At 47.1% G+C, this 19,025-nt stretch overlaps 1 protein-coding gene across 5 annotated transcripts in view; it reads right to left on the bottom strand.

Annotated features, from left to right (window-relative positions):
* The window catches only part of PIK3CB (phosphatidylinositol-4,5-bisphosphate 3-kinase catalytic subunit beta), a 91,557-nt gene extending 75,665 nt beyond the window's left edge, over positions 1 to 15,892 (bottom strand). For 3 of the 5 annotated variants that reach the window (XM_048955574.1, XM_048955583.1, XM_048955575.1), the window contains exon 1: positions 10,758 to 10,865. The gene's annotated coding sequence lies outside the window, so the exon portion shown is untranslated. Of the gene's footprint in view, positions 1 to 7,917; positions 8,106 to 10,757; positions 10,866 to 13,794; positions 13,904 to 15,785 lie in introns of those variants that run through there. The other 2 variants (XM_048955579.1, XM_048955578.1) reach the window with 2 other exon arrangements.
* Positions 15,893 to 19,025: the final 3,133 nt, after the last annotated feature.

Below are 19,025 nucleotides of genomic sequence, written 5' to 3'. Positions count from 1 at the left end.
CCAGCCGAGGTCACAGCACCAGCAGTGCTGAACGTTACCTGGAGCCAAGGGTCTCTGCTGATCTGCAAAACGTTTCATTACACACAAAGCTGCTTCAAAAGGAAAAAGCTCAGCTGTTCTTCTAACCTGAAAGTACAGCAAACTCATACTGCTTTTTAATGAGTTTTTGATGGGCTTTCATGAACAACAGCACACATGCAATCTTGTGGTATAGCAAGTCACAGAAACATCTAAAGATGGGATATTAATGACTTGGTTTGATGTTTACTGATATGCGGCTCCAACTGAACTTGTTGGAAGACTGTCTTAAAGCACAGTGAGCTCCCCAAGCCTTCATTATGGAGTTGCAACAAAATTGATCCCAGAGACAAACTGCACAAAGCATACTCCTGCGTGGGCAACACATGGAAAGCAGAAATACCAGCACACAACCTCCTCCAGGCCCTGGCCTTTCCCCATGTTTACAGCAGCAGCCCTTTTTGCCCAATCTCTGCTCTGCAATGAGCCTGCACACTGAATGTCACAGCTCCAGACCCCAAGGCCAGCTGCTCTCAGCAGGCTTCCCATCTCCACACAACTGCTACACTGATAGCAGTGACTCAAGGAAGACAAAAGCACAGTGAAACAAAATTTATGGCCATCCGAGCAAAATCAGATTGCAACTGCATGAAAACTGTTGTGCACATCTCAGTACCTGCTATGGACTATCTTTATGTATAGGCTGATTAGCACAGGCATAAAGTCAAACTCAACCAGGAGTCCGTCCTGCTCAGAAAGTTCTTCCCAGCAACATGAGTTGCTGGAAACACGAGTTAATGATTGCTATCACAGATATCACAGGAATGTGCCGCACTCGTTAAGAAATGTTTTGAAGAAAGGTTTTTTGCACATTACTTCCTCACTGCTTTTAGCTCCTCCGCAGAAGAGGAACCACTGGAAAGAGCAGAGCAGCTGCAAACACGTCTGGAAATAGCTCTGCCTCACCATTGCCACTTTCCTAAGAATCAGCAACCCGCTGCACTCATAATTCTTCTTTGTACTGTGAAATAACGTCTTTGGTGAAAGAATGATAGAACTTCCGACTTCTAGGCTTCAAAGAACGTGACTGCCTGGGCTAAGCAGACACCCAGAAAGATCAGTGGCTTCCAGACTTTCCAAGAAATTACATTTAACTGAAAGGCATTTTTCAGTCAAGGTACTGAGGGCACCAAAATCCACGAGTGAGCTCTACATGTAGGGAGAGCCACGCTGACAGCAGAAGAAATACATTCACACTCACTTTTCCCCTGCAGCCACCCACCAGGAATGCAGCCTGTCTCAGTCAGCACAAGGAAGGAGATGCCAGCCTAACAGCCACCCCCACCTCGTGCTGCACAGCAGTGCTTGGCAGGACCACAGCACAGGGCAGTGCACCCATCCCACCAGGAGCAGGCTGCTCATCGGGCACAGCACAAAGACTATAGGATGCCAAGACTGAGTGTAATGACAGCCCATCTGACGTACAGAAATGCACAGAGACCAGCCTGCCCATACATCTGTCCCCTTACTGCTGCATGCTGCCTCAGCCTCGAGCTGAGGGCTTCATCAGAGGGTTCCAGCTGCAGCAATCCCATCAACCGGCAGGAGCAGTGATGCACTGCCCTTGGAAGAGAGCAGGCTGCCTTAACCACTGCATGCAAATCCAGCAGAGTTTCTGATGGCACCCTACATTTGTATAAACACAGAATGATTTAAGCTGAAGCTTCAAACGCATCCTTTCCTCACCATTAACTATATTTACTGGTTCTTTTGATAAGGATGACTTCCAATTAAAGCAAATCAATAACAGTGTGGACTGGAGGGGTGTTTCATGATGGCAATAAGTGTCAGCTATCAGCTAACGCACATCTTAGAAATGCCATCTTTGCTCCCCACACCATAAAAATGAAAGGATCCAGTGTCTACAACATCTACAATACAAAAAAATAAATATACTCCACATTGCAATAAAAAAGTTTGTGATGTAGATGTAACAAAGTCGATTCTATAGCAATTTTTACATAAAACACATGCTCAAAGCCTCTTAAAACTTTTTAACTGTAGTGCTTTCCTCTAATAATTTAACTTCAAAAGCGTATACTTAACCCATAAATCTTGACTGTAATGCAAAATACTGCTTTGAGAAAAATACCTCAGTAAAGTATTAGAGAGACTTGTACTCCTATCTCCTCTAATCGAGTATCTCAAACTACCATTTTTCACTGGGATGTGAGAACTGAAAAAGAAATACACGTTTTTTTTTTTAAATGAGGCTGTGTTGCAGCTGTTAAAAGAACACACCATTACACTCCATGGCTTAATCATCTTACACACATCTAGGAATTGCTGATGTTCAGCTAAATTGGCGTTTACCACACACTTTTCTTGCAAAGCTGAGCTTGGTTTTCTTTTGTTGTTTTCTCTGCTTCTCCCACGAGGACAGCTCAGGGAATTGGCATGCAGCTCTGCGGCAGGTTGGCCATATGAACTCTATTAAAAAACTGATTATTTCCAGTTGTTACAGATCAGGTGATAACCTCCCTCAAAAGAAAATGAAAAAAATGAAGAGACTCTAATTAGTATCTAATAAAGAAGTGGGGCTGTTCCACTGCGTAAACACTGACTTAGAATAATAACAGAGGAGACTCAACAAACAATGCTTTGTTTCTCCTTACAGCCAGCGATAACTGCTCCAGGGGCTTGCCCCTCCCAGCACTGGAAGCATGCAGAATACTGCAATAGTGTGATACAGCTTTTCCATACCCTGCTAAAATACACGAAAAGCACGTATCTGGAGCACAGTTTAAAAGGACAAGCTGACGCCCCACTCCTCACACCTGGCCTGAAACAAAACATTTGGAAACAGGTCCTTCTGGGCAGACTGAGCACATCGCAGCCCCAGTGAGACAACTCCCAGCATAACCTCCACGCAAATGCATCCAGGCAGTTCCTGCAGGTATCTCTGCACGTGGCTGCACCTGTGACATCACCAGCAGAAAGCTCAGTGCTGTCAGGGCTTTTCTCTCACTGCTTAGACTAAAAGCAAGTTCTCTTCCACCTGGACGTTGTACTGATGGAACCAAATGCTGCTGCAGTTGATTCACGACTGGTTCATTCAGTAGCAAACAAGTAATTTGGATGTTAGCAAAGTGCTTTGCACTTAACAACTGATAGCAAACAAATGCATTAGAATTATGGCTACTGAAGTCAGGCACTAGGAATGAGTGCTTGCATAACACATTTATTGCCAGTTCTGCATTACTGCTGTTGCTTACTTCATGTTCTTTGACAGATACGGAGACACTAGGAACCCTACTTATCAATCTGCCTTTACAATGCGCAGGAAAAACAATCTGTTTCCCACTCTGGGTCTGTATTGATCAATTCCACACCCTCACACACATAACCTTCCAGATGTGAGCAATCCTGCAGAGCTGAGCCATCTTTCCAAACCAATACGTGCTCAGCACATGCCAGGTTCTGTATATTTCGCCCACTCCAATTCATCCCATCTGCTTATATCCTTTCCATCTAGCTGACTGTGCTTTTCCAGAGTTTCAAATTTGCCCTTTTCCTTTCAGTTTTTCCTATCTGATGCACACTGCAATGATATTAAGGGGACTTCTACTAAAGAACCAGCTTAACTCTATTTCTTTCCATAGCGTTAATCCAAAGCGGCTGGCTGAGTGTGACCTTTTCTAAAGTATTTGGCAGAAGCCTCTCAATTGTCAAGCTATTTTCCCAGTTTTGGTCAGTGTTACTTTTAAAAGCTGGTATCAAACAACTTCTGTTACATCTGATCAAAAATACTCTCTAGTTGAGTTGACACCCTTTAGTCAAACCCCTTGACACTGCAGGAGACAAAGTACGTGGTGGAAAAAAACACACGAAAGTCTGGTTTGTGTCCAAAATTCCACCTAGTCGTAGTGAAATAAGCTGACAAAGATCAAATCGCCTTAGCAGTATTGCCCAAATCATTGTTAGGAATGATTTTCTTTTGTGATCAGAAGGTAGACTCAAAGCAATAATGCTCTGTCTGGGCTTGATGTAGTCTGCTATAAATGCAAAGAGACACCATCTCATCCTGCTGCCCTGACACCTCCTGTGGCCTTGGCACAAGCTGAGCAAGTTGCTCGTGTCTTGCAGCTTTTATTAATCACCATTTGATGCGTTGGTTCTGGGTACTGGGGTGCAATCAGGAGACCAGGTCAAACGTCTTCTTATTGTTGCTGCTAAACCCTTGCTATTTTAGAAGATGAAGTATGACAGATCAGAGAAAGGAACAAAGACTTTTATTCATGGAAAACCTTACTAGCCATCAAAACAAGTTATATGAGAGATATATGAACACATATCTTTATATCATGTGCTTAAACTAGAAACAAGTTTAAAAATCTCATTGTGCCTCACAAACTCCCTTCTCCCATTCATTTTAGATGACACATCGTGTCCTTTTAATCCTATTCATTTTTAGGTGACATATGGTATCTTTTTCTTCTTATTTTTTTCCTTCCTTTTTGTCTCTTACCTCTCTGTACTCTCCCCATCCCAAGGCTTCTAGGCTCCACATTCATTTACCACCACACACTGGATTCAGAGATGCAATGTGCCAGGTTCTGGTATCTGGGGACCCTGGCTATTTTCAGCTAGGAAGGCTGGAAGAGGCATTCCCTTTCTTGCACCCCCATAAGTAACAAGCTGCCCCAGAACAAAGGAAGTAGCAGCACATTCACTTGTGGCACCTATTCTTGCCTGTATCTTAGAGATGATGAAAATATGACTACCCAAGCATGCCATGTGTTATTGCAGCAGGGTAAACCACAGCCTAAGAGACCGAGCCTGGCTGCGGAGCCTGGGCTCTCACCACATGGGAAGGCTCCTTTCTAGTTCATGGATCACAGTGATGTGCTTCAGAGAACAGGTTCATCATACACAACGCCCACCCTGCTTCAGTTGCAGGTGTCTGCCTGTCTGGAGGCCAAAAGCTTCAACTCTTACTGTAGGCCCCACCGCCCCAGCACAGCCACAGTCAGGCTCTCTGGTCCAGCTTTTGGGCACAGGTGGGCCCAAACACCAACATTCAACCTGGAAGAACCGTGCAGAAGAGGCAAGTAACCCAAAAGGAGCCCCAGAAAAGAGCATGAGTGCAGGCAATAGCTCCCTGAGCAAGCCATGTTCAAATGTCCTCTACAGCAAGGTAATAAATGTTAGTTTAATGCAGGACACAAGTGAAAAGATTTGTCAGAAGCAAAATTCAGAAGGAAGAAGGCCATTTCCTTTGGTGTTTGGAACTAGACCAAGTAAACTAAATGTGTGAGGGAGAAGTTCAATGGACTGAATGGGGCTGGGGAGAAAATGAGTAAAAGCTGCATGAGTGCTCTGGGCCATCAACACTGGGCAGCTGTGTTAGAAACCACATTTGCTCACTTGCAGAATGTAAGTTTTGAAGTCACCCAGAGCAGCTGTTCAGTGAAGCAGAAAGCAGGTTTTGTGACTTGGAAAGAAATAACAAATTTGTCACTGGATGGAGCACTGGTTACAAGGACAAAAGCCTCTAAAAGGGGTAACAGAAGTCACAGCAGCCGCTTGGATTAGCATCCATGCAAAGGAACTGAATCTCAAGCAGACAGGTACCTTTGAATGCTTTACTGTTAACCATAAACAAGTTTATACCCTCAGAAGATTGCAATCTCTCTTGCTATACAGGAAAGAAAAATTGTTTCTTTTAGAGGAACTTGGAGTTACTCAACAAAATTAATCTTCTGAAACAGGAAAACCCTGCCAGCACAGGTGGACCTATAATACTGCCTGTGCAGCTGGGGAGCATGAAAAATGGGATTTCCGTGCTCTCATCTCCCTCACCAAAGACAAAGTGCAAGCAGCATGTAGGTAACACGTGCAAGTTGCAAAAAGAAACAAAACCAGGCAAATGAAGAACTTGGAAGGACTACTGAAGTCACTTAGAGCATTCATGAGAAAGCTCACTACTCTATTAATTTCTTCGCCATCAAAATGTTACTTGCATTGGAAAGAACAGACATTCCTTTTTACTACTCACTCATCTGCAGTGTTTTAGTTGCAGGCACACGTGGAAAGAAAGGGACATATGCAGCTATTTTCATGGCTTCCCATTTCTGTGTTTCTAAATGGAAGCAAAATGACTGAGGGACACGCGGAGGTGACGTACTGCATTGCTGCTCATCGGGTATGCCCCGTGCTCTGCTCTGAGCTGCAAGTTCAGCTCAGGAGGAACTGTATTTGTCACAACGGTTTATTTCAAGCTCCACAAACCCATCTGCATTGAAAGAAGGGTAGAAGGTTGATTTCAGGGGAACTAAAAATAAAAATTTGCAAAGAAAAAAGTGAACCAAGTGATAGCAGCACAGCTTTGTTTAGACCAGGGAAAGTTCAGTAAGGCGGCGATAAGAGCTGTTCAGAGTGCAACACTGAAAGGTACGTTTCCATGAGAAGAGCAGCACTCCCACTATTAAACAAGCTGAGTATTTCTAACTGCATGAAGCGATGCTCTCACATCTCTTGCCCACACACCAGTAACTCAACCAAGGACTCATTTCCTTTAGCTACAGCTACACAGCCACCACACCCAGCCATTGAGGGAAAAGGTAGTTATTGTTAATGGAACAACACTGGCTACTGGTAAGGGTGCTAGAGGAGAGCAAAGTGGAAGAGAGGATGAGAGTTCTTAAGCAGCTGTAGAACATCAAACCCACAAAGCTGGGAGCCTTAGGGACAAGAGACTTTTTTCTTCTTCCTTTCCTACAGATACACGAGTAACTCCTGTTTGGACTATTAGAAGGCTAACTTATCTCACATGAACCTTTCACTCAGTAGGTTTGTATTTGCATTATTATGCTGCTTTCTCATGAATTGGTGTTTTATTGCTTATTTTCACAAGCTGCTAAGCTCACAGGCCACTTCAGTAGTCAATATTGTTACACAGCAAACACCTGCTTGGAAACGACCTGGAAATGCATAATTGAGACAGTAAAAGGTAGAAGACTACACAGCTTTGCATTTCAACAGGCACAAAAGTAATATATCGTTGCAACAACAAGAATATAGCCCTTCAAAGCCTCAAAAGCAATTTAACACTCACATATATGTTGACAATATTATGTCAGAGCTGTGAGTAACCCCACAAAGGAAGCTGTAGGTAGATCAGAAGTGCAGGTTGGTCTGAAAAATACATATCCTTTTTGCCAGAATTAATTACATTCTCAGACTAGCCTCTGTGATTCAGGCTGCTACCTCAACACCGACAGTAAACACGTAGGAACAGTGGCAAACAACCTTCCTCCTGGCCGTATCGCTGAGGGAAGGCATTTAACTGAAGCAGAAGACCAAAATTACCCTGTGATTTCACAGACACATCCTAAGTCTTAAGACAGACTGGTAAGACAGAACTTGCTGTACAGTAATTCAGTGGTGTCATAATGTTTTCTGCGAGATGAAATGAAAGCCCTGCTTTTTGTTGCTGTGTTAAAGAGGAGGCAGACATTTTATTTTAGATAAAAAGTCATTCTGAACTCCTGACAAAGGGTTGGGTCAGTTCTGTAAAGAATTTTTGTCAGCTAGGGCTTCTATGTGAAAGATTAGTAATAACCAAAGCCATCTTGTACAAGCAGAAGTAATGCTTGTTGAATTTACCATCACCTGCAAGACTGGTTATGTTAATAGTCTCTCATATTACGCCAAGTAGACTGAAAATAATAGTTAACAAACAACCCTCCCACTGAAGTTTCAGTGCCAATGTTGTTTTCAGTGATTAGAATAAATTAAAAATGCAACCCCAAATACTCAGGATTTAAAAACAACTTCCTTATATCTGAGAAACTTCCATGAAAAAATAATAATTAACCTCTTTCTCACAGCACTAACCTGTCAGGGGTAATGGAACTCCTGGATGACAACGTCTCTGGGGAATTTCAGTCTCAACATTTCTTAATTAAAGTCCATTCTGTTCACAAAACGGAGAAGTGAATGCAATGTATGTTCCAGCACTGAGCTGTGCTGAGCCCTCACAAATGCTCAGGATTTACAAGGTGGGAATCAGGGTTGTGCGATGCCTTCAGAAATTAAAAATAAAGAAATAAGAGCTTAGCTGACGTGATATTTAGGGGTTATTCATTAGATCCTGAAGGCCATCTGTCTCCCTGGGCAAGCTCTTTCCTCCTCCTGTCTGAATTAGCTGCAAAACAATGGTCAATTGGTAACGTCTCAAGCCAGCAATAAGGAATGTCTGCAAGGACGCAGGATTGTGAGAGAGGATGAAGAGGAAGAGAAGGAAATTGCAATAAAGCAAAAGATGGAAGTGAGGAAGGTCAGAAGGTTGTTTATGCATTTACAACATCTCTAAAATAGAGTCACACCCTAGAGAGATGCAGGTGGCAAACAGATTTCATTAGAAAAACCACAATGGTTCAGAGCCAAGATCCATTTTTGCCAAGCATCCTGTTTCCAGCACTGCTCACACCCAGGTGTTGCAGAGGAAGGCTCCCAGCCACCCTGCTTGACTGTCTTATATGAGACCAGCATAGGACAGGCCTGAAAGGTTTTGCTAAAATTCGCTACCAAATTAAAGAAATACTGCCCAAAGCAGAAAATAAGGTCTTCTATTTGAAGCCTGCCAGACAAGGTCATAAAGTTCACAACCAGATCAGGAAATTTCTGATAATGACACTGAATCCAGCACACAGTGTGCCAACACAACTCCCAGGTCCTAAAAACACATATCTTCCTCAACAGCATGGAAAAGAAACCTGGGCACTCACTGCTCTGTTTGCCTTGAAACTGAACACCTGATGTACTGAAAGTATGGGAGTGAGTCGAGCATGACGACAGCGGTATTGCCACACACAGCACGTGGGCTTCTGGAGCAGAGTGCCAGGATTTGTGCAGGCCCCTCTGCATGGGGAAGGAAGAACTGCATGAGGGTGACATGGCAGTCAAGGATGCTGTTGAGTCAAGAAATGAGTAAGAAGATCAACTGCACTTGTATCTCACGGCTCCATTAACTTTGGAACTTACTAGCTGCTGCTTGACGTTGCTCAAAAGAAAGTCAAGATGTTTTTCTCCTCAAAATGGTGGCATTAACAGAGCACATGCTTCACTGCAGCTGGGGCTTGGTATCCTTGGACCGGCCACTGGAGCCTCCCCTGTGCAGTGTGAGGTCAGCGGGGAGGTTGTGACACAGCTGGGACACACAGCCCAGGAAGGCCACTGAGACAAAGCTGCCAACCACAACTGCTCAAAGATATACACACACGCTATAGGCATTGACAAAAATTACATGCTTTATTTTAAAGTTTTCTGGAAAGTGGTGTGGTGATCGGGTCTACTTCTCACCATTTCTGGGATCCCTAGAGATCACCAGTGCCAAGGAGGAAACCCCTTACACCAGGACACTGAACAACAGAAGCCAGACCCCAGGACTGCCAGACTCCTTCCATGCTTGGGAACTGCACACATAGCTATTCCTTCTCCATTTCTTCTCCTCTCTGGTATCCCAGCTCTGGTACCCAGCCACCCTTACTGCCAAAAGTCAATGAGCTCACAAGCTTCCACATGGTCTTGACATAAAATGTCAGCTCTTTGCATTGCATGTATGAAAACGTTTACAGGAACATCACATACAAACATTCAGTGTAGATTCTGACCCGAGGGCAATGCATAGCCCAGAGCACCTCAGCAGCTTTCTGAGCACTCTTGCAGGTCAATGTCTGCAAGAAGTAAACAAGGCCACGTATGCGCACACAGACACGGCTCTGCTCTTATCAGGCCCCTCCCGGCCCGCTCATGCCTTCAGCGGGTCACTGCCTGCCATAACCTCCAGCACAGCACGCGTGCCAGTAAAACACAATGGTCTGAAACTGAAAATACCTCTGGTCCAGCAAGGACCCAGCCAGCAGTCTGTCCCTCCGACACTCAGGGCAGCTCATACCATGAGAAACCGATTGCCTCAGTGCTCGATGGGAGGGGAACAACGCGGTGATTAATTACAGCAGGAGAAAACACCTTGCTACACGAGATAACACTCATGCTTTGTATTATTAAAAAAAAAGAGAGAGAGAGAGAGAGAGAGGTTACAGCTCTGGACAGAACGCGGGGAAAGCACCGAAGGGAAAAAAAAAAGCTGCAATGTTGTTTGACTGGTGAACTCCCACCAACACCGCGGAGATGCGAGCCTCGCCCGCTGCCGGCCCTGCCGGAACGCTGCCCCGCCGCTCCTCGGAAAATCAGCCTCCGCGGCCGCATCCCCTCGACGCTTCTGACTCCGAGCACCTCCCGAGGCGCAGCTCCCCGGGGACAGGAACCGTGAGGCCGCCCAGCCGGCGCCCTGGGGTAAGAGGGCAGTGCTTTGGTGGAGGTGCGGGGGGAGGGGGAGGAACGGGAGGCCCCGGGTAGTCCCGGGGTGGCGAGAGGGGAGGGAGAAGCCCCGCGCAGCAGCCGCGGCGGAGGCGAGGCATGGCCGGCAGCCGCACGATGGGCAACGCCGGGCTTCGTAGGAAACGCCACCCGCCTGCAGCCGCCGCAGCTCCGAGAAGAGACAGCGCTCTCAGGAGCCCGACTTTCCCTGGGGCAGTCCCAGCACCGCGGCCGTGAGTGCCGCCGACCCGCGCCCACCTCCTCCCGTTGCCCCCCAAGTACGGCCGGGCCGGCACTCAGCCCACGCGGGGAAGGACCGAGAAACAGAAAAGAAACGATCGCGGTTCTCCTACCCGGCTCCGCTGACGGGGCCGCCGCGGTCCCGCACCGACAGCGCGTTCCCGCTGCAGGCTGCCCGGCGCCCAGCACGCCCCGCCCGGGGGCGGCCCGCCTCGGCCGCCTCCTCCCCTTCCTCCTCCCCTCCCCAGCGAAGCCCCGCCGCGGCAGAGGACGCCCGAGGACTTAGTCCCCGGCGCGGGCACTTCTCCGACCCGCCCTGTCCCAGAGGGTTTCACGGAGGTGCCCCGCTGCCGTTGTCGCCTCCGCAGCCCTCGGGCTCACCCTCGCACCCCGGAACCGGTCCCAGCCGCCGCTCTCGGGTCCCGGAGGTGGATGAACGCGAGCTGACAGCCTCGCGTACGTTGTAGAACCCGCAGAAAGGTTTAATGACAACTTTCGGACATATAAGGCCGAAATAAAACCGCTAAGAATGTACTAACGGCGTTTTTAAAGCCTGGCATTGCTTTAAAGCTTGGTAAGGGTAACAGCTCGCAATGCGTAGCAGCCCGTCCCGCAGCTGCGCTGCTCTCACGGGAGCTGAGCAGGAGCTGCACGAGCAACAAAGCCTCGTCTCTGCTGGTGCCATCGGGCATCAACCTACACCGCGAGGAGGCGCGCCCTGCCCTTTGCTGCTCCCCCCATCGCCTCTGCCTTGGTGCTGTTCGAAGCTCCCTTTCTGCAGGACAGATGCGATGGATGAACTAACCCAGGCTGAAACAGAGCTTTTCACAGCTTTTCCTTTCCTTAACACCCGTGTTCTTAAGGGAAAAAGGCCATATCGCGCCAGTTTCTTACAGCACTGAAGGGAAAAGGATCGCTTCTGGGTGTGGAAGCGGTGGTTCAGTAACCTCAACAGAGACACCCACCCAACAGCTATGTAACTCCAGAGAAGCTGCAGTGAAACACAGCAGCAGCTGAGGAGAAACAGCTCTGTTCCAGACTTTATGATGTACCCTGGGCCAGTCAGTCCCAGAGAAGTGCAGTCCCTTTGCATTGATATCCACATCTAAATTCACGGACTTTGAGAGAGGCAGCTCATCCTGACTGCCTTTTGGCAGCATTGCTGCAGCAGTTTTTATGGTATCTGTAGGTTAAGCTTGGTAAGGAAGCTGCTTCCTTCTGACACCGGTATGAAGCAAAACGATTAACCTGCACCAAGGGAGCTCGTGTGCCACATCACGGCCAGAGAACGGCCAGCGCTGAAGGTACCGATGGCCCAACTCACTCAGCTTCTTTTTACCGTTGCTCTAAAGAAATCCTGGAATGTCCCCTGGCCCAGCCGAGTGTTCCGGGCTGCAGGCAGCTGCCTGCCCTGCCCACTGCAGTTTCCTCTTGCCTCACCATCACTTATCAGCGCAGTTAGCATTCTTCAGATCCTGACAGCCCTAGCCTCTCCCTCCTCACCTCCGCGCATCCTTTGTGTTCCCATCACTATTAGCGCTGCCTTTATTCTCTTTGCTCTTTTTTTCACTCTCATCAGACACCTCGAGGAGAGCAATTTTCCTGGAACACGGCTTACTGAAACAGGAGGTCTTGCTTCATTATCTGAGCAAGCAAAGGATCCGGGAGCCATTTACATACTTTCTGTTAAGAAGGGAGAATGTTCCTCCGAAGCCCACAAGATATTGCCTCGGTGCTGTTCCGCATTTCGAGCTTGTCCACGCTTGCCCAATTGTAATTGTGTAACGCCATTAAACACAGTTACCATATTGTTATTGGCTGAAGGAAAGGCAGCTCTGGGCTCCTGAAGCCAGCCCTAGAGGAGATGCTGTCAATAGGTATTTCCAGTCGATTTCTGTAGATGTTGCAAGCAGATTAAGGGAGGATCTACAAGTTTATGAGTTTTATCCATTAAAGTCAAGTGCTATGGACACATCCTGATTTATTTTCATGCACACAAAGATCAAAGCCTCCTGCAAATATGTCAGTTGTTTCATGCTGACCCAGACGAGCCCCTAACGCCGAAGCTGAAAGACTGCAAAGCCAAGACCTAAAGCACAAGACTCCTCAAGTCCTCCCGTAGCCATACCAAATCTCAGTCCTCACATGTGGAAATTGTTCTTAAACAATTTTGAGCACATTCATATCCTAGCAAGATGCTGTTGGAAATGGTACAAGTTCCGTGCAGTTCTACATGCAATGCTTTATCAGCTGAACATTAAAGAGGTGTTTCTTCATCTGGCTATTTCTGACTCCAGTGCTACTCAATAGCACTGGAAAGAGAATATACAACTGCACTGAACAGGGCATGGGCAGCTGAGAAAGTGGGGAGCCATCCTCTGATACAGACACAGGACAGGGAGGAATAACAAATCAAAGAGAAAGAGGTGCAATCATAAAGCCCTTGGGCATGGGCAAGTTTGACAGAAGCACTTCTGGTGCTGGCACTGCTGGAGGGTGGGAGCTCACTTCCTGCCCGTGTGCAAGGGAAGGGCTGGCTGAAGGAAGCCCTAGAAGCTGGCCTCAATCTCCACTATCAGTTGCTCCAGCTGCTCTCACAGAGCAGAATCTGGGGTGTGAGCCCCAAGGCTAAGGTAGCTCAGCTGCCCACTCAGGGACCTTGGGAGTCAGGCAGCAGGGCTGACAGATGCACCAGAGGCACATGAACTCTTTGTCTCCTGCACAGGTCGTAAGTGCTGAGGTAAGTAACATTTCATAGAACTAGGTACTGCACAAGCAAGTCATAAATAACCATCCCCGTACTACAGACCTTGCAGGCTGAGAGGAAGCCTTGCACTCACAGCCCCATCCATTAACAATGTTGACCTTGAAGCAGTCCTGACAGCAAGGCTGCAAAGGAACCAAGCAGCAGAACATCTGCATGTAGCTGCATTCAAGCAGAAAGGCAGCCCTCCGGCACGTCCGACCCAGGATTGCCGACTGCTGCACAATTGTGCCGTGCTGCACAGCCAAGAGCAGCACCTCTGGGAGGGCAGCTCGCATGGGGCCACTGAGTGCAGCCTCACCTCTTCTCGACCCCACAGCTCAGCCAATCAGCACCGTGAACTTGAAAACACTGCACTGGCACTAGCAAAGAGCCAGTTTACTCACCTGTGAGCTTCCCCCGTGCGGCACCTGGCTGGGCTGCTTCATCGTCAACAGTTTCTTGATGTAAAATGGCACTCATCCTGAGAGATGCTAACAAGGTGTTTTCTTCCTCCTACAAAAGAGGGAGGACAGCTGTGGGGTTTACTTTAACAGTCACCATCTGTAAAGTCACTGTAATGTCTGAAATATTTTTCTACTTGTTCATTATAAGGTCTACCAACTGCTACAGAATAGCAAGGGCTGTAATAGCAGCACTGCACATAAAGGATAGCTTTAATTACGTGCACAATATCTATGTGAATCTCAGATAGCATCTTCCTCATAAAAGGCGGGGTTGGATTGTTTGCTTCTTATCCTCACAGTCTGGAATTTGACTGCTTCTTATGATGTAATATTCATTTGGCTGGGCTTTAGTTAATTACTTAGAGTGGTAATTAAATTAACCTTGCTTAAGTTTTTTTGTTTGTTTGTTTGTTTCTGGTTTTGTTTTACAGAGGGTTCTTCAGCAGTCCCAGCCTGTTCAGTCAAATCCCCAAGCACTGGAAAGTAAGCTCACTGTGACAGTGATCCCAAGTAACTCAAGTCACTGAGAAGTGACGTGGCTTACCCAAGCTCTCAGCTATCTCTGTGGTTTGCTTTTAACTGTTCTGCTATCATAACTGTGCTAAGCAGTCATTAGACTCAGCACAGGTAAACAGATCAGGCCCTTGCTGAGTCAATGGCACAGTCAGGAGAATTCCAACATCCTGCCACAGACAACGATGCTTAAGGCACACTACAAAAGGAAATGAAAGTCTTCAACTTTTCTGCAGGAGCAACTTCCCCTGATGTGGTCTAGCCAACCAGTTTTGACTATGGCTTGGCTGAAAAAACAAATGTTACTTCCAGATGAACACAGCAGTCATGCAATAAAATCATTTGCATGATTATGACTATTCCAGAATACTGCACATATAAAATCCAATGTGATAGGTGCACTGGGAAGAGAGAACCAGTCTCACAGCCCACCAAGATGAGAGCTACCAACAGCTTTGGCTCAGTTTCTCACTATACATGCAGCATGAGACAGCCTTCATTTCTCATTTCTCCTCCATAAATTAATCAGCAAAGCATGAATCAAACTCTCCCTCATCACTTCAGGAAGAGGTTTCTTGCAGATGCTAACTTCCAGCCAAACAACAAGGGAAACTTTCAGTGTGGGCCATGTGAACACATACCTGGCAATGAGTTACACAAGCATTTGCTGAGACAGCACTGGAATGTCAGCAAACAGGATCTTTGGGTCTAACCCCAGCTTTGGAGGCAGCGAGCAGCCTAAGTCATCACAAACAAGATACCCAACCACACCAACATGCAGATTTGTTTTGAGCAAATGGTGAGCCTCCCTGCTTTAAAAGCCATGGTTTTATTCTCTGCTCTGCATGCAGCCCGCTTGCAAGCAGGTTATCTGCAAAACAGGTGAATGACCTTGGCCTCCTTAAAGGAAGGATAACTGGCTTTTAAGAGTACAGACGCCAGCAGAAGCAGTGGAGCATGTGAGTCTAGACATCATGGACTTCTGGGCATTGGTAAACACTAATACATTTCTCCCCCTGTACTGTTTTCTCTCATCATTCTGTGGGCAGAAGAGCTGCAAAATGGGTCAGAGCCACATACAGCACATGACACTTGTGAGCCCTGACCTTGTGGCCCATAAAGTGATAGTCAATTGTAACACACAGACCAACCCTGGAAGCAACACCACCAAACACCAAAGACACCACCCAGACCACAGAAGACTTCAGGATGAGGCCCAGTTATCTGTTTATTCTGTCTTTTTTTTTTAAGTTGGAAAAAGCAAACCAATGACAATTAAAGCTTTTGAATTCTCTGCCATGTACAGTCATTCCCTTTGACCCATGCACTGCATGTGCTTGTTGATGCCAATGCCCTGTAACCGAGAGCTGCTGCCGTCTGTCACACACAAGTCCTCATTATGTTGCATAACAAATTACCTTTGTTGCCTAAGAGAATGGCACAGTGCATTTTGTTGTTGCCTCACATAAACTCTAGTCCTGAGAATTCCACTCTGCACTGATGCATCGCTTCTGTCTGACAAGTGCTTTATTTCTGTTGTTAAGCAGCAAGCTTCATGATACGCAGGCAGCCACTGATCCTGAAAAACAAGTTTAGAGATACATAAATACAGCACTATTATGTCTGCAGAACAATCGGCCACGTGGATTCTGACTGCTGCCGTAACGCCGGGCTTAGAGGCCGCAGTTACATCCTGGGAGACAGCTCTGTGCACTCATGGCTGGCAGTCACCTGATGTTTTGGTTTGCAAGCAAAAAAACACTGTCCTAAAGAAACAAAGAAAGTGGCAGAACAGCAAAGTAATTTTAAACCAACAAAGAATTCACTGTGTTTGCGTTTTCCGGTTATCCTACTGCTTCCTTAATGTATTTATCCAACTGCATTATCTGTTGTTTTAGTGTTGAATTATTGCTTAACTGAACAGTATTAAATTGCTAATTTTTATAGAACAAAGTGTTAAAAACCTTACCAAATCCATCCATCCATGTGATTACAAGATGTTAGACCTCACTGGATTCTTCTTCTGAGTCTTCTTTATTTGTGTTCAGCACATATTTCAGGGGAAGAACAACATTTATTGCCAGGCTTCTAACAGCGTTCCCTTTTAAGAAAACGTTTTGGTTGGCAGCTTTTCCTGCTGGCTTATGACCAACACTCTCTATAAGTGGAAAAATAGTGGTGATATCTACAGGCCAGATTTTGCCACTTCTTTTAAGAAGTAATGCTATCTTACTTTCACATGTGCTGGCTGAACGTTCTACTCGGGGCAATACTAGGAGCCCACTGATGGCTGCTCTCTTCTTTCTCTGGACAAAATCCATAGATAGAGAAAAAAATCCCCAGTCATTACCTAAGCAAACTTCAGTGAAGTCTGAATTGGCCTGTTGGGATAATCTTATGTGAGGGTAACGAAATCTGGATGCCGGCTGGTTTGAAGCTACATATTGTGACATACTCTCCTAATTCTTAAAGAAACACACATTCCAATCTCCAATATATAGTTGTCTTTTATATATTCCCCAAATCATCTGTAACAGTTTCATCAGCTCTCCTATGTGTCCTAACAAGCATTGTTTCCACTGCTCACCCCATGTTGTATGTGGCCAACAGTCATCAAATAAATCATCTGAGACACTGCTAGACAATGGGTGAATAAGTTACTGCTGAGGAATTGGGTTTTGCCTCCATTTACTGGCCGTAGTTAGAAAAACTTCAAGCCAACTTTCAATTACAGGGGATAAAATAGAGACCAGTTCAGTCTGGGCTTTTAAAAAGAGAATTCAATAAAGTAATAAGGCATGGTCATTTTCAGACACTGCTGCTCACAGTTAATGGTGCCAATACAAAACCCACCTGGGTATTACTGCAAACAGCTTAGGAAAGCCTTCGTGGCAATGTGCAGCTATGATCAAAGCTGTCAACAAGATGTCTGGATGTTTGAGTTCTTTTTTTCACTGTCCCATATCTATCTTTGCAGGAACCCGAGATACAAGAACACTGCACAGCCAACATTACGTGAAGTTGTACTGGTACTCTTATAGCTCGTGTAAAAAAGCACGAGCCATGGTAAGCAGCACTAGGAAGGAAGGAAGATGACAGACCTGCCTGCCTCAGTGCTAAACAGCAGCCCTCAAGCTGCTGCTTCATCCAACTTTCAAGGATACTGCTGATATGGGGCCTGGAATTTCCAAAGAAAGACTGAAAGGCCAGGACTTGTGAGGTCCTGAAAAAGAGGGGAATAAGAGCAGGCTCAATGCAAATATGCCCCAGAATAAATAGGCAATGTAGTAGATAGGAATTTAGCTCTTCCCTGTCTTTGTGTTTGAGTGTGAGGCTATTCAAGGGAAATGAAGGGGGTGGAAAACTCAATTCTCAGGAAAGGAAATGCATTTTCATGCAGGAATCTACCATGAGTCTAGACAGAGTCTGAACACTAAACATGGGTGGATAGTAACCCAGGTCCTGTAATGCTCAGTGTATTTTGAAACCAGCACTGGACTTACTGTCCAAGCGACTGCCGCCAGCTCCAGGCAGTGAAGGCAGCCCCCCACAGCGCTGTGTGCCGTGCTCCGGAGCACTGCTTCCTTGCAGGGACAGGCACAGAGCTCAGCAGGCACAGCCCTCCCTCGCCACGTCTGGTTTCCCAAACAGGAGGCCCAAGTCTGACTGCAATAAAACCACTGTTGATTTTAAGTCCATCACTTGGACACGGAACTCCTAATAAATAAAACCTCAGAGGAATGTTATCCTCAGAGCCATGGCTGGGCAAACAAGTCCACCAGCTTCCATTTCCTTTATTGGATGGCATCAGCACTGCTGCTCAAGTCAGAAGGATTTCAGAAGCTGTCAAGGAAGAGAAATATTGTCCTTCTTCCTAGAAATCACGGGGTGCTGCACTGACTCCACACACTCCCCTAAGCAAACTTCAGTGGAGTCCGAATTGGCCTGCTAGGGCAACCTGAAACAAGGGTAACAAAATCTGGATGCCGGCTGGTTAGAAGCTACATACCGTGACACACCCTCCTAATCCTTGCAGAAACACGCTCCGATCTCCAATATAAATTGTCTTCTACACGTTCTTCAAACCATTCAGCCGGCACATCACCCCACGGCACGTTACAAGGGCTCAGCAGGGCGCTCTTACTGCTGGACCCCCTTCCCCCTCCTTTCCCCGCAGCGCGGGTTCCCCCGGCCCGCCCCCGGCCCAGCACCGCGCTGCCGCTCCCCCCGCGGGGCGGGCCCGACACCCGGCACGGCCGCGCGGCGCTGCCCGGGGCGCTGCGCCATGGCGCCACCTGGCGGCCGGAGGCGGCGCACGCAGCTGTGCGCCTGAGCCGGGAGGTGACGTCTCTGCCCGGCACCACCGCGTCGTCTGACACAGCCATAATTCCATAAACAGAGGAAGAACAGGAGAGGGACACGTGGGGTAGGACAGCCTGGAGAGCGGCCGTGCGCCTCGATGGAAAGCCCTTGAGAGCTGTGTGCTTGTCCAAGGCGTTCGGGTCAGCACCCCGCATCAAAGGGAAAAGTGCAAGCGCGGTTTGCAAGGAGAGAAAGCAGAGCGTACTTGCACTGCCTCGGAACAGCGCTAGCTGTAAGAGCGGCTGCAGCATCCCCTGCTGGAAACAAAAAGCACTACGGCAAAGCGCAGGCGGCTG

Source organism: Lagopus muta, chromosome 9 (genome assembly GCF_023343835.1).
Source record: "Lagopus muta isolate bLagMut1 chromosome 9, bLagMut1 primary, whole genome shotgun sequence".
Lineage (NCBI taxonomy): Eukaryota > Metazoa > Chordata > Aves > Galliformes > Phasianidae > Lagopus > Lagopus muta.
The sequence above is the reverse complement of the archived record's forward strand: the minus strand, read 5'-3'. Positions and strand labels throughout refer to the sequence as shown.